The sequence below is a fragment of the Portunus trituberculatus genome, chromosome 25 (assembly GCF_017591435.1).
Source record: "Portunus trituberculatus isolate SZX2019 chromosome 25, ASM1759143v1, whole genome shotgun sequence".
Taxonomy (NCBI): domain Eukaryota; kingdom Metazoa; phylum Arthropoda; class Malacostraca; order Decapoda; family Portunidae; genus Portunus; species Portunus trituberculatus.
The window spans coordinates 13,939,046-13,950,032 of record NC_059279.1 but is presented as its reverse complement, the minus strand read 5'-3'; the positions used below and the strand labels follow the sequence as shown (position 1 = coordinate 13,950,032).

The 10,987-nt window shown below is 43.3% G+C and overlaps 1 long non-coding RNA gene across 1 annotated transcript; it reads right to left on the bottom strand.

The window, feature by feature from the left end:
- Positions 1-3,330: 3,330 nt before the first annotated feature.
- Positions 3,331-10,783, bottom strand: LOC123508756. The gene is made up of 2 exons (XR_006675999.1): positions 10,032-10,783; positions 3,331-3,594 (listed from the first exon to the last, which is right to left on the bottom strand). It is a non-coding gene; the product is annotated as an uncharacterized LOC123508756 (long non-coding RNA).
- Between the last annotated feature and the right edge of the window lie 204 nt (positions 10,784-10,987).

The window sequence follows — 10,987 nt, the reverse complement described above, 5'->3', positions numbered from 1 at the left end:
ATGGTCCTTGGTAGTTCTCCACGTCGGGCCTCGTTTACGTCGTGTCTCCCATAATCTTCTTCGAGCTGCGTCTTTCTTCCTGGGAAACACAGTCCATCCTTTCACGCCTTGGTTTTTCTTTTTTGATATAGAATTGCAGTCAGCTACAGCACATGTATAAACCGGCATTCTGTTCCAGCTCTAAGAACGGTAAAACTGCAGGGTTGGACCTCCCCCTTTTCCTCCATCCCACCCCCCCAACCCTACCCAAGAAGCTTGGGAGCCTGTGGGGAATCAGGTGTTTTGGGGGGAGACATAAAAGAGAGATAAATGGACTTTGAGAATCTAGGGAAATTTCCCTAGAATAAAAAAAATTGGGGTAAAATTTAAGTTTCAAGCAATACGCTAGAATAATTATATACCTAACCTAACCTAACCTAACTGCCCCCTGGAGTCCCCAACTGCTAACCATGGGGGACTGCACCCACCCTGGACCCCCTAACATAACCTAACTGGGGGGGCTGCCCCCCTGGACCTCCCCTAAGGTTACTAACCTAACCTAAGCTTATTAACCTAACCTAACCGGAGGCTGTGCCCATCCTGCACCCCCCCCTAAGGTTACTAACCTAACCTAACTTATATCCTTGGCTAGTAACCTAGCCATGCAATAACAGTAAAGTACCTAGGGAAATTTCCCTAGATTAAAAAAATGCATTTATCGCTCTTTTATACCTCCTCCCCCCAAAAATTCCCGATATGATGATTATAATAAAATAAGATATTCATCAGTGTGACTTACGTTTACGGTTGATGTGGAGATATTAGAAAATACGTAATAAATAACAAACTTACCAGGTTTCTACCTGCTCCCCACTGGTTATAGGCAACAGTTCAGGGTCTGGATGCGATGCTGACTGTCCTTTGCACCAATCTATGAAGTGCTTTGAGCAGATAGCATGGTCCTTGGTAGTTCTCCACGTCGGGCCTCGTTTACATCGTGTCTCCCATAATCTTCTTCGAGCCGCGTCTTTCTTCCTGTGCAGCAGCAGCTGTCTCCTGAGAACAGATAGGGTCGGTCATATGGGCTATACAGGGAAGCTGCCTGAAGGAGAAATGCGTGGAAGTGTTTATTCTCTTCCTTGTAGGCCATGAGAAACATGGACCTTGCCAGGTAACCAGCAAAATATTTCTTCTTGTGTCTGTATAGGGGCACTTTAGCCTTTGCTTCCCTCCACAGCTGTTCGATGGTGTTTGTGTGTGTGTTCTTGTCAAGAGGATCGACAAAGTTAACCGAGTGGTTAACTGATGGCACAACTAAGAGTATATCAGGCGGCCACCCTTGCCAGCCGTGACTAAGAGAGATCACATGTATTGTATGGTGATTGGCAGATGTATTATCATGTGAATTGATGATGTCACGCTCCAGCTGAGTGCGCCACACACTTACCTACACACAAACACACGATTCGATTCCCCGGCTGGGTGGAGATATTTGGGTGTCTCTCCTTTCACGTGTAGCCCCTATTCTCACCTAGCAGTGAGTAGGTACAGGATGTAAATCGAGGAGTTGTGAACTTGTTGTCCTGGTGTGTGGTGTGTGCCTGGTCTCAGGCCTATCCGAAGATCGGAAATAATGAGCTCTGAGCTCGTTCTGTAGGATAACGTCTGGCTGTTTCTGTAGGATAACGTCTGGCTGTTTCGTCAGAGACTGCAGCAGATCAAACAGTGAATTAATTTGTGTAGCTTCACTCGGAAGGGATGATTGTGGACTTAGTTTCTGGAGATGGCGCGATATTAATTTAATTACTACGGCCTTACAAAAGCCTTCCCCACATTGAAAACATCACAGACATGTTCTATAGTAAGTATCAGACATGTTCTATAGTAAGTACTCTGATAGAGAGGAGGTCCAACCCTGCAGATATATTAAACAGGTAGTGTTTATGCCCTGGAAAAACTAAAACGGGGACACTATCCGTACCATTTCTAAACCAGCAATCAAGTTTCTCTCGCCTTATTTACCCAAGTTGCAAAGAAAAAAAAATTTCTACCTGATCTCTATCTGAGATCATGAACACCCATTAGCTGTTAAAATGTGTCCGCTATACACTTAACTGTCTTCACGGAAACTAAGGCCTTCTTTTTCTTGACATTCTAAAAGAGTAATGATAAAGGGACCTAATTATCACAATCAAAAGTAGTTTTTTAAACGCATCAAGTGATCTTTCAGTTACAGAAAACCGGGGACAGGTCACTGAAATCGGGGACTTCTGGTCACCTTACTCCACATGAGCTTCCAAACAACCGCGGGCCGCGGGGTTGTTTTGATGTTTTGAGAGGACTCTGTGTTCCCGAGTTTAGTTAGTTTTTTCGGTTTGATATGCCTTCGGCCGTTAAAATGTTGCTCTACCAAGATTATTACAGAATGTATTCCTTTGTAATATTTACCTTTGTAATATTTAGAGGAGAAACAGCAGTCTCTGTTGAACTATATGAAAAAATGTTTCAAACCAAATATGTAGTTGAGACTAGTAACAAATACGAGAGCATTGAAACCGCGACTGTAAGCATTAAGCTTATAATAACAGTTTTGTAGAGTGTGTATTACCAGATCATATGGATAATGTTAGGATAAACACTTGGAATTAATGTTTTGCTGTACAAAGACTCAATACCTCAAGATTTATTATGATATGAATTTTAGAATGTGCATCTCTTGTGAGCTGGCTGGATGTATACCGAGTTGCGTATTAAAACAGCCAGTGATTAATGGCAACCCAAGAACATCTGACGTCGGGAATTGCTAGGTTAGGAGAGACAAGTTTTGTGAGTTGACAGGATGTGCTTCCAAGTCATGCTATTTCTCATTGATCACAAGCACTGCACTATTAATTTTTGTCTCGATTCCCTACACTGATCACCCATCTAATGATTTCGAGTTGCGTATTAAAACAGCCAGTGATCAATGGCAACCGAAGAAAATATCTGACGTCAGGAATTGCTAGGCTAGGAGAGACAAGTTCTGTGAGTTGACAGGATGTGCTTTCAAGTCAAGCAATTTCTCATTGATCACAAGCACTGCACTATTAATTTTTATCTTGATTCCCTACACTAATCACCCATCTGGCCAACTTAACATGTTTTGAACAGTTAGTCTTCTTGCCTTTCCTACTAAGCTTAGGTGTCATTTTACTTAGTCCAGTCCAATGATAACTACTAGTATGGATAGTATATCACCTTTTTAATTTAAGGAAGTTGTATTGAAGTGTTATGATGTACCTCTTGTGAAATGATAGGACTGGTGGAGTCTTATCATATGGTGATTTTGTCATGAATCCCTAAGGAAAACTATTTTGAAGTTGCTTTTTATTAGAGAACTACATTTTTATTGATACTGATTGTCTGATTAATCTGTATTCTTGTCTCATCTCTACAGGCTTGTGATGGGGCAAGAAAATGCATCACTAGGGTTGTCCGCATGGCTTGTGATGGGGCAAGAAAATGCATCACTAGTGGTGTCTGCATGGGTGTGGTGTGGATTCACTGCAGTCTTAGTTTTTCTGCTCTGGCTGGACCAGGAGCTTCCCTCTTCAGGATGCCTGTGTGAGCTCACCACTGTAAAAGATGAAGAAAGTGGCTTCCATTAGCTTAAGAATCTGTGATATGATCAAAGCTCTCCAAGGTTCTGTGCACCAATTGGACCATCATCCAGTCGTGCCTAGCTCACACCAGAGAGGGGTTGATGAAAGTAGCTTCAATTGTTTGGCCTGAGGAACTGGTCTGGATTTAACACCTTCCTTTGTATCCCTAGACTACTAATTGGGTCTGCTAAGGGCACTGAAATTGGCCTAACCTGTGTGGCCTGGATTCAACAACCTCCAGAATGTATTGATGGGGATAAGCATTGTGTCATCACTACCACCATCTGTAATGGCTACAGCTAGAGGAGTATGGTGCCCTTGGAGACAGTGCTGGCATCAATTGGAACAACCTCAAGCATGTCGTAGCAAGCTCTTGCTCATTACTGAAGAGATCAACAAAAGTGGCTCACTAAGGCTGTGGTCTGGAGTGTCTTCAGAGTATTTATGACTAGGTACAAATAGGTAGGCCCTTTTTTTTAGTACAAGTAGGGCCTAGAAATAGGTAGGCCCTTTTTTTTTTATACAAATAGGGCCCTTTTTTTGTTGTCCTGTTAGTAGAAGAGCACAATTTTTTAGCTCTTTAAATATTTTTTTATACCCTATTGATAAACTAAGTTTTAGTTTCATAGGCCCAGCCAGTACAATATCCTTTAATTTTTTATGCCTTCTCAGTACAGTTCAGAACAGAGTTTTATAGGTCCTATCTATACAATTTTTTCATACCCTGCAGGCCTTGTCCTCCTCTTCAGTAATGAGGATTTCCTTGGCAGACAGAATGCAGTTGAATTCAGACAAGCTTAAGTGACCCACTTCAGATGACGCTCTTCAGTAGGGAGCTAGAGCGTGACATACAAGAGTTGGTCCAATTGACTGACACTCTAGCTGTAGCCCATTATACAGATGGGGGTCTCTGAAAGTTTACTTGATCTTAATACAAGTGGCTCAAGATTTCTCCAGAGGCTGGCTAGTATAAGCACAGTTCCTGTAGGGGACAAAAAGGAAAAGATGGCAAAACATATAGACCAGACACCATCTTTCATGCTACTAATCCCTACATCTCTACCATGCCACATTCTCTCTCCAGAAACTCCTTCACAGCTTCAATCATCCTTTCTCTTGTCTCACCACATAATCTCAACAACATTCTCTCCAGAAACTCCTTCACAGCTTCAATCATCCTTTCACTTGTCTCACCACATAATCTCAACAACAATACCATCATCCATTCCATTCCTGTCTTTACCCTGGCATTCCCCAGTTCCTTCAGCACCACTTGCATCATCTCATTCCTGTCTCTGGCGTACTTCACACACATTATGCTTTGTCCTCTCCCACATTTGGCACACTTTGCTGCAGAACTCAAATCATCTGTAGCTATGCATTTTATATCCTTGCACTGCCCTAGCACGGAAGAGAAGACCCATGACTTGGGCTGCCATCATACCACTTTTCATACATTTGGGCCTCTTTCCCTCTAAAATGCTCTTCTCTTCCATCCATATTATTCCTCCATTCACGAAGTCCCATACACTTTAACCATTTTATCTATCACTTCCACTTCCTTACATCCAATTCTAGGCCTCGTCCATCTCTAACAATTGCTCCAGTCACTCAACTCATTGAAACGCCCAACTACTTTCCAGAGCACTCTTTACTACCATCCTGACACACTTCTTCCCGAATCTGGTATTCCTAACATTCCACTGAAATATCTTCCCAACTATTCTTGCACCATTCATTCATTCTAATCTCGTCTTGAATCTGAAGGTACTCCATCCCCATGTCTCTCCTCGATACCTCTGTCAATGCATACCCTGGTGCATTAAGTGCTATTTTAGCTACTCTTCTGTCCTATTTCCATCTTTAGTTGAGTTTCATTCCATGCAATCACATCCATGCCATACATGCTGATCAGAAAAGTTGTACTCTTCCAAACTTCTTGCAGCACACAAATGCCTGCTCTCATCATTGGTGCACTTCCTAGTCGGCCTACATACTGGCTCACCAAGCTCATCTTTTCATTCTTCACTTTTGCACAACCATTCGGGTTCATCCACATCCCCAGATAACTATTTATTTATCAGTTTGTTGCATTTCACTCTCTCCCAGTCTCTTCTACACCAAGTTTCTCTGTCATCTGACCTATTCACAACCATTACTTTGATTTTCTCACTGCTAAATCTAGTGTCAAAGTCTCTTCCATTTATATCTACACTTTTTATGAGGCGCCTGTGCCATATTGTCGTAACCCAGGAAATTTGAGATTCTGAGTTAACGGTTGCTCGGTGTAGGGGAAGGGTGTAAAAGTCGTATGCTAAGGTTGGCCAAGCCAAACTCGACTATTTGGGCTCCTAAAACAAGGTGCAAAGTCGCGCAAATTATGACTAGGAAAGTTGAGACTAACATGTTGTATCCCGAGTGGTTTTGTCGTATCTCCACGCTCACAGCTGGTGGCAGCCAGCCAATCGGCAGCGCGTAAGCGCATGACGTCACACCCACGCCTCGCCACGTGAGTCGCGGCCGTCGCCCTTTAACTCACCACGGCAAGACCTACGCTACTCTTTTCCTGAACTTATGGCTTCTACTAGCGCCCCTTCAACTTACCCAGCCTTGGAAGAGCCTCGTCGACCTGCTGAAGGCCCCCAGAAGAAAAGGAAGGCTGATAAGTCTCAGTGGGAGAAAGTTGCCAAGAAGAGGAGAGACAGCGGTTTGGAGTACGTGAGATTGGCAACGAAGAAGGTTGTGGCTACTCGTAAGGTTGGGGAGCCATGTGAATGTCCTAAGGCCTGCTTTACCATGCTTGGAGACCGCACTGTGCAGGAGATCTTCAGTGGATATTGGAAGATGGCAGACAGCAATGCCCAGTCTGCTTACCTGTCCAAGGCGGTGATCTCAAGGGAGGTCAGCGATCCACGTGTGGGACCCAACAGCAGGAGGAAGGCGACGTTCGAATAAGCTGTGTATGTGGACAACAGGAGGACCGTGGTGTGCAAGAAAGCCTTCCTCAGCATACACAGCATCAGTGAGAGGCGTGTGTCCTACGTGTTGAAGAGGATGGAGGGGACTGGTGTGTTGTCCCCTGTTTATCGTCGTGGGAAGACAGCACCACTGCACAACAAGACCGCTATGGAAATAGGTAAAAAAAATCTACGGACATGAACCCAAAATTTTTGGATTTACTATTGAAAACCACCATAACTAAACAAAACTACCCGAGATCTTTCATTTGATGTATATAATCTTACATAATTCTGACTGATTTCATGCGCGTTTTCAGTGTTTTAACTTTGAGCGCGTTTTATTCGAAAGTAGGGTTGATGGGGTTACGACAAAATGGCACAGGGCGACTCGTATGACTACCACATCATCTACTTACAAGAATACACATATCCTATCATTCCCCACCCTTACTCCTGCATTCATTCTTCTCATTCTGGCAGACAGACAGTACTTCTGTATCTATATACAAACTAAGGAGGGTTTGTGACAATATTACACAACCTTGTCTGAATCCTTTTTCACTCTACCCATTCTCTTTCTATATCCCCTTGTCTGTATCTAGCCCTTGTATCCACATGCATACTTTAGAATTTGCTAACGATCTTTTGCAGTCAATCTAATCTTTTCTAAGACTGCAACATATCTTTTATTCATCCTGCCATACGTTTTCTGTATCCAGAAAACCTAAGTATAATTTACTACCATCCTTCCTTTTCCCCTCAATCAATTCAGTCACTACAAACATGTTGTCTCCAGCTCTCTTATTCATTTGGAAACCATTCTGTTCTTCACCCAACACTCCAGCTCATTCAATCCATTTTACACAATCTCATTCAAAACACTGCACTAAACACTACTTTACTTTATTTAATAATACAATCAGCCTATAGTTCTTAAACTAATTCTTATATCAGCCTATAGTTCTTAACTCATTCTTACTTATATCCTCCCATATGCAACAGTCACCCCTATCTATCTATATTCATTCTACATTCTTAGCACTCTCCCCTCCTGCCATACATAGTTAAAAAATGCTCAGTCATCCTATGAATCACAACTTCTCCATTTTTGTATACATCTCATATGGTATCTCCTCTTGCCCTGCAGCCTTCCCATTTTTTTGCCTTTAACTACACACTATGAGCCCCTGTGCTCTAACCCTGTTCAATACAACTTAGTAAATACATCTCTCTGCTTCCTCCCTCATTATACTTTTTCATTAAGCTCATTCACGTCATTCCTTTCCAATGTTAAACACCCTATTTCACATCAAATACCTCACCTACTCCTCTAAACTCTTCTCAGAACTCTTTTATCACCCTTCTCATTTCTTCCTAACCTCTCACCACTGCCCCATTCACTTTCATGCTTTCCACATTCTCACAGTCAGGCATCCTCTCAGGAATCTATATTATTCATCATCATCTTCCAGATTTTTGTGTACGAGGGATTGAATCACATTTCTCTCACACCTACCCTTAGCATTTGTCCTATAATGTTTCCTCACTAGCTGCTGCCTCTTCACTCTCATGCCTACACATTGTTCAATCTCTTTCCATCTCTCCTAGCATCCCTGACCTCTTCATTCCACCATGGCTTACATGTAATATGCTTCGTGGCATTCATTCTCTCATGCCCTATCTGGCTGGCTATTGCATTCCTCACATTCTTAATAAATCTATCATTCAGTTCATCCACATCAGTAAAACTTTCATTTTCCAAGCTTCTCTTACTCAGGTCTACCTGAAAATTCTCCCATCATACATCACTTTCTTCTTTTAGCCTTTTGTGTATTCCTTTCCTCTCTTTCATACAACTTATACTCCAGCACCAGTATATGGTCCAAGACAATGTCAATTGTTCCATCCTCATCAATCCACAATCTCACATTCTCCTATTCATGTAGATATCAATAGCAGATTCCTGGTTCCAAGCACAAGTCATTTGTCCTTCAGACAGGGGTCTCGTTCAGATTCTCCACATCCATCTATCATTCTTATTCACACAAAAGCTACTCCTCCTAGCATGTCCTGATCTTTCTGTCCCTTTCTGATCATCACCTACTCACTACCATCCACTTGTACATTGTGCCTCAGGTGTCTCCGTCATTCTGACTACATTGAAATGCCACCAATTGAGTCCCTTGGACACACACATCTTCAAATTTCCCAATGCTCTATCCTCTCATCCACACACCCAATCTTTATACATCCTCTTGCCCAGTGGGTACCTCTTCCTTTCACATTCACACACCCTCTTCCCACACGTTTTCTTTCATTCTGGTGTCACTGCTGTGGCCTGCCTGCTGACTGTTGCCCAATCTTGTGCTGCCTCTTTGTTGCCCTGATCCATTGCTACACATGACCCTTCCTTCCCAGTTAAGGTGTATCCAATTAATTCCTTTGGAAAGCCTGCTGAACCAGTGAATTGTTCAGGAAGCTTACATCACAGTCCTTCCTCTCTGTCCTTGTAGATTTTCAGCTTCATGTCTAAAATCCCTTCCTGCATCTTCCTATTAGCCTTCTCCCTCATCTCATAGCTTTTTTGAGTGTCTCAGGAACCTCACCATTGCCACCTGGATCCTTTTCTTCTGCATTTTAATTTCCTCCACTCACTGTAGCATCTTTTCAGCTATCTGGGCTGGAGCAACATCCTGGAGGCCATTTCTTCCTCCCTTCAGCAGCTCCATTCCCTCCTCTACAGCCTCTTGCCTTCACTTCCTGGGTAATCTCCTCTACCCCTTTCCCACTCAGCCTTTTCAGCATGCCATCTCTCCTGTCATGGTCATGTGCTTCCTGGTGTTTTTCACCATACTGTCTCCTACTACCAGGATGGGCAGTCTGTCATTTACCTTTACTCTGTGGACTTCATCAGTCACAGAGGATGTTGCCTTCCTCAATAGCTGAGCAGTACCACCACTGCAGTCTCCTCTGAGGGAGAAGTCTTTTGGCCCTCCCACAGCACCCTCGACCACAGATGCCTGGTGTCTCAAGGGGTAGAGAAGCAGCAGGTTGGTCACTCTCCCCACCAACCCTTTCTGTTTAGGGCAGGGGGTCACTCTGCCATTCTTGGAGACTCAGTACAGTCCTCTCCATCCCCTAGGGTGGCCACTACTATGGTGGTAGGCTTTCTTCTTACCATACTGACTTCCATCGTGCTTATCCTGGTCTCTGGCTTAATTCCTTTCTGCCTGCCATTATACTGCTGTGGCATCATAGCAGCTAAGGCAGACCTACTTTGAAGCCGTTCTCTAGCACCATAGAAATCTCATTTGCGTCCTACACATGCTGTGTGGTACCATCTACAGCAGGGGTGGGGAACCTTTGTTCTGTCAAGGGCCATTTAGATATTTTTAATATAATTTGCGGGCCATAAAAAGTTATCAATTATTTTTTCACTCATTTAACTCACCTCTAATGTGACGGCTGGAACTGCTCTTTGGCGAGGCGCGTGATGTTAGGTGGTACTGTTGATGATGCTACTCGATCTGAGTCGGTTCTACGAGACAAACTAACACTCTGAAATAACTGAAGTTTGTCTGGCGCTAGCAACTCCGCAGCTTTAACGATGCACTCTTTCACAAACTCTCCCTCTATGTGAGGCTTCAGCTTCTTGGCAATTAGGTCACTCAGTGCATAACTCGTCTGAATAACGTTGTCTCTGTCATACCGAGGTCTTGTGAAAGAGGCTTGTTGTGATTCTAAACACCGCCGAAGAGCATTGATTTTATCCAGACGCATTTGTCCTCCCAAATCACTGAGCTTAGCATGTTTTGAGCTGTAATGACGCTCCACATTGGCCTTCTTCATTACTGCTAACGCATCCCCACAAACTAGGCACACAGGTTTGCCTTTCACTTCAACAAAAAAATAATCGTTTGTCCACTTCTCTTGGAAGGCTCGACATTCTGCATCTACTTTTCTTTTCTTTGCAGTCGCCATTTGTAGGACGTCACACCACGTGATAACTACCCAGTGTGTATTAACAGTTCTACAGCGTCCACACTCGATAAATGCCTAGCACTGACTGCCCGTGGCCCGCCTAGCTGAGTCACTGCAGTACAGACAGACAGGCGGCTGACGAGAAGCATACGTGTACGGTCCCGCCTGTGGATGCTATGGCAACACTCAGCTCAAGGCCGTACAAGTGCTCTTAGCTGACGCTAGCAGTGCAAAGAAAAACAGTCACAAAATAAAAAATCAAGAAATATAATTATATTCAAGGGTATGACGCTGCTAAACTGCCGAGTTCATAGATAATTAATTGAATTTAAATAACCTGCAGCCAGCACATAATAAAATTACATTATATATTATTCATTCATGAGATATGAAATAGCATTTATGAACTGCCTTGCGGGCCTGATC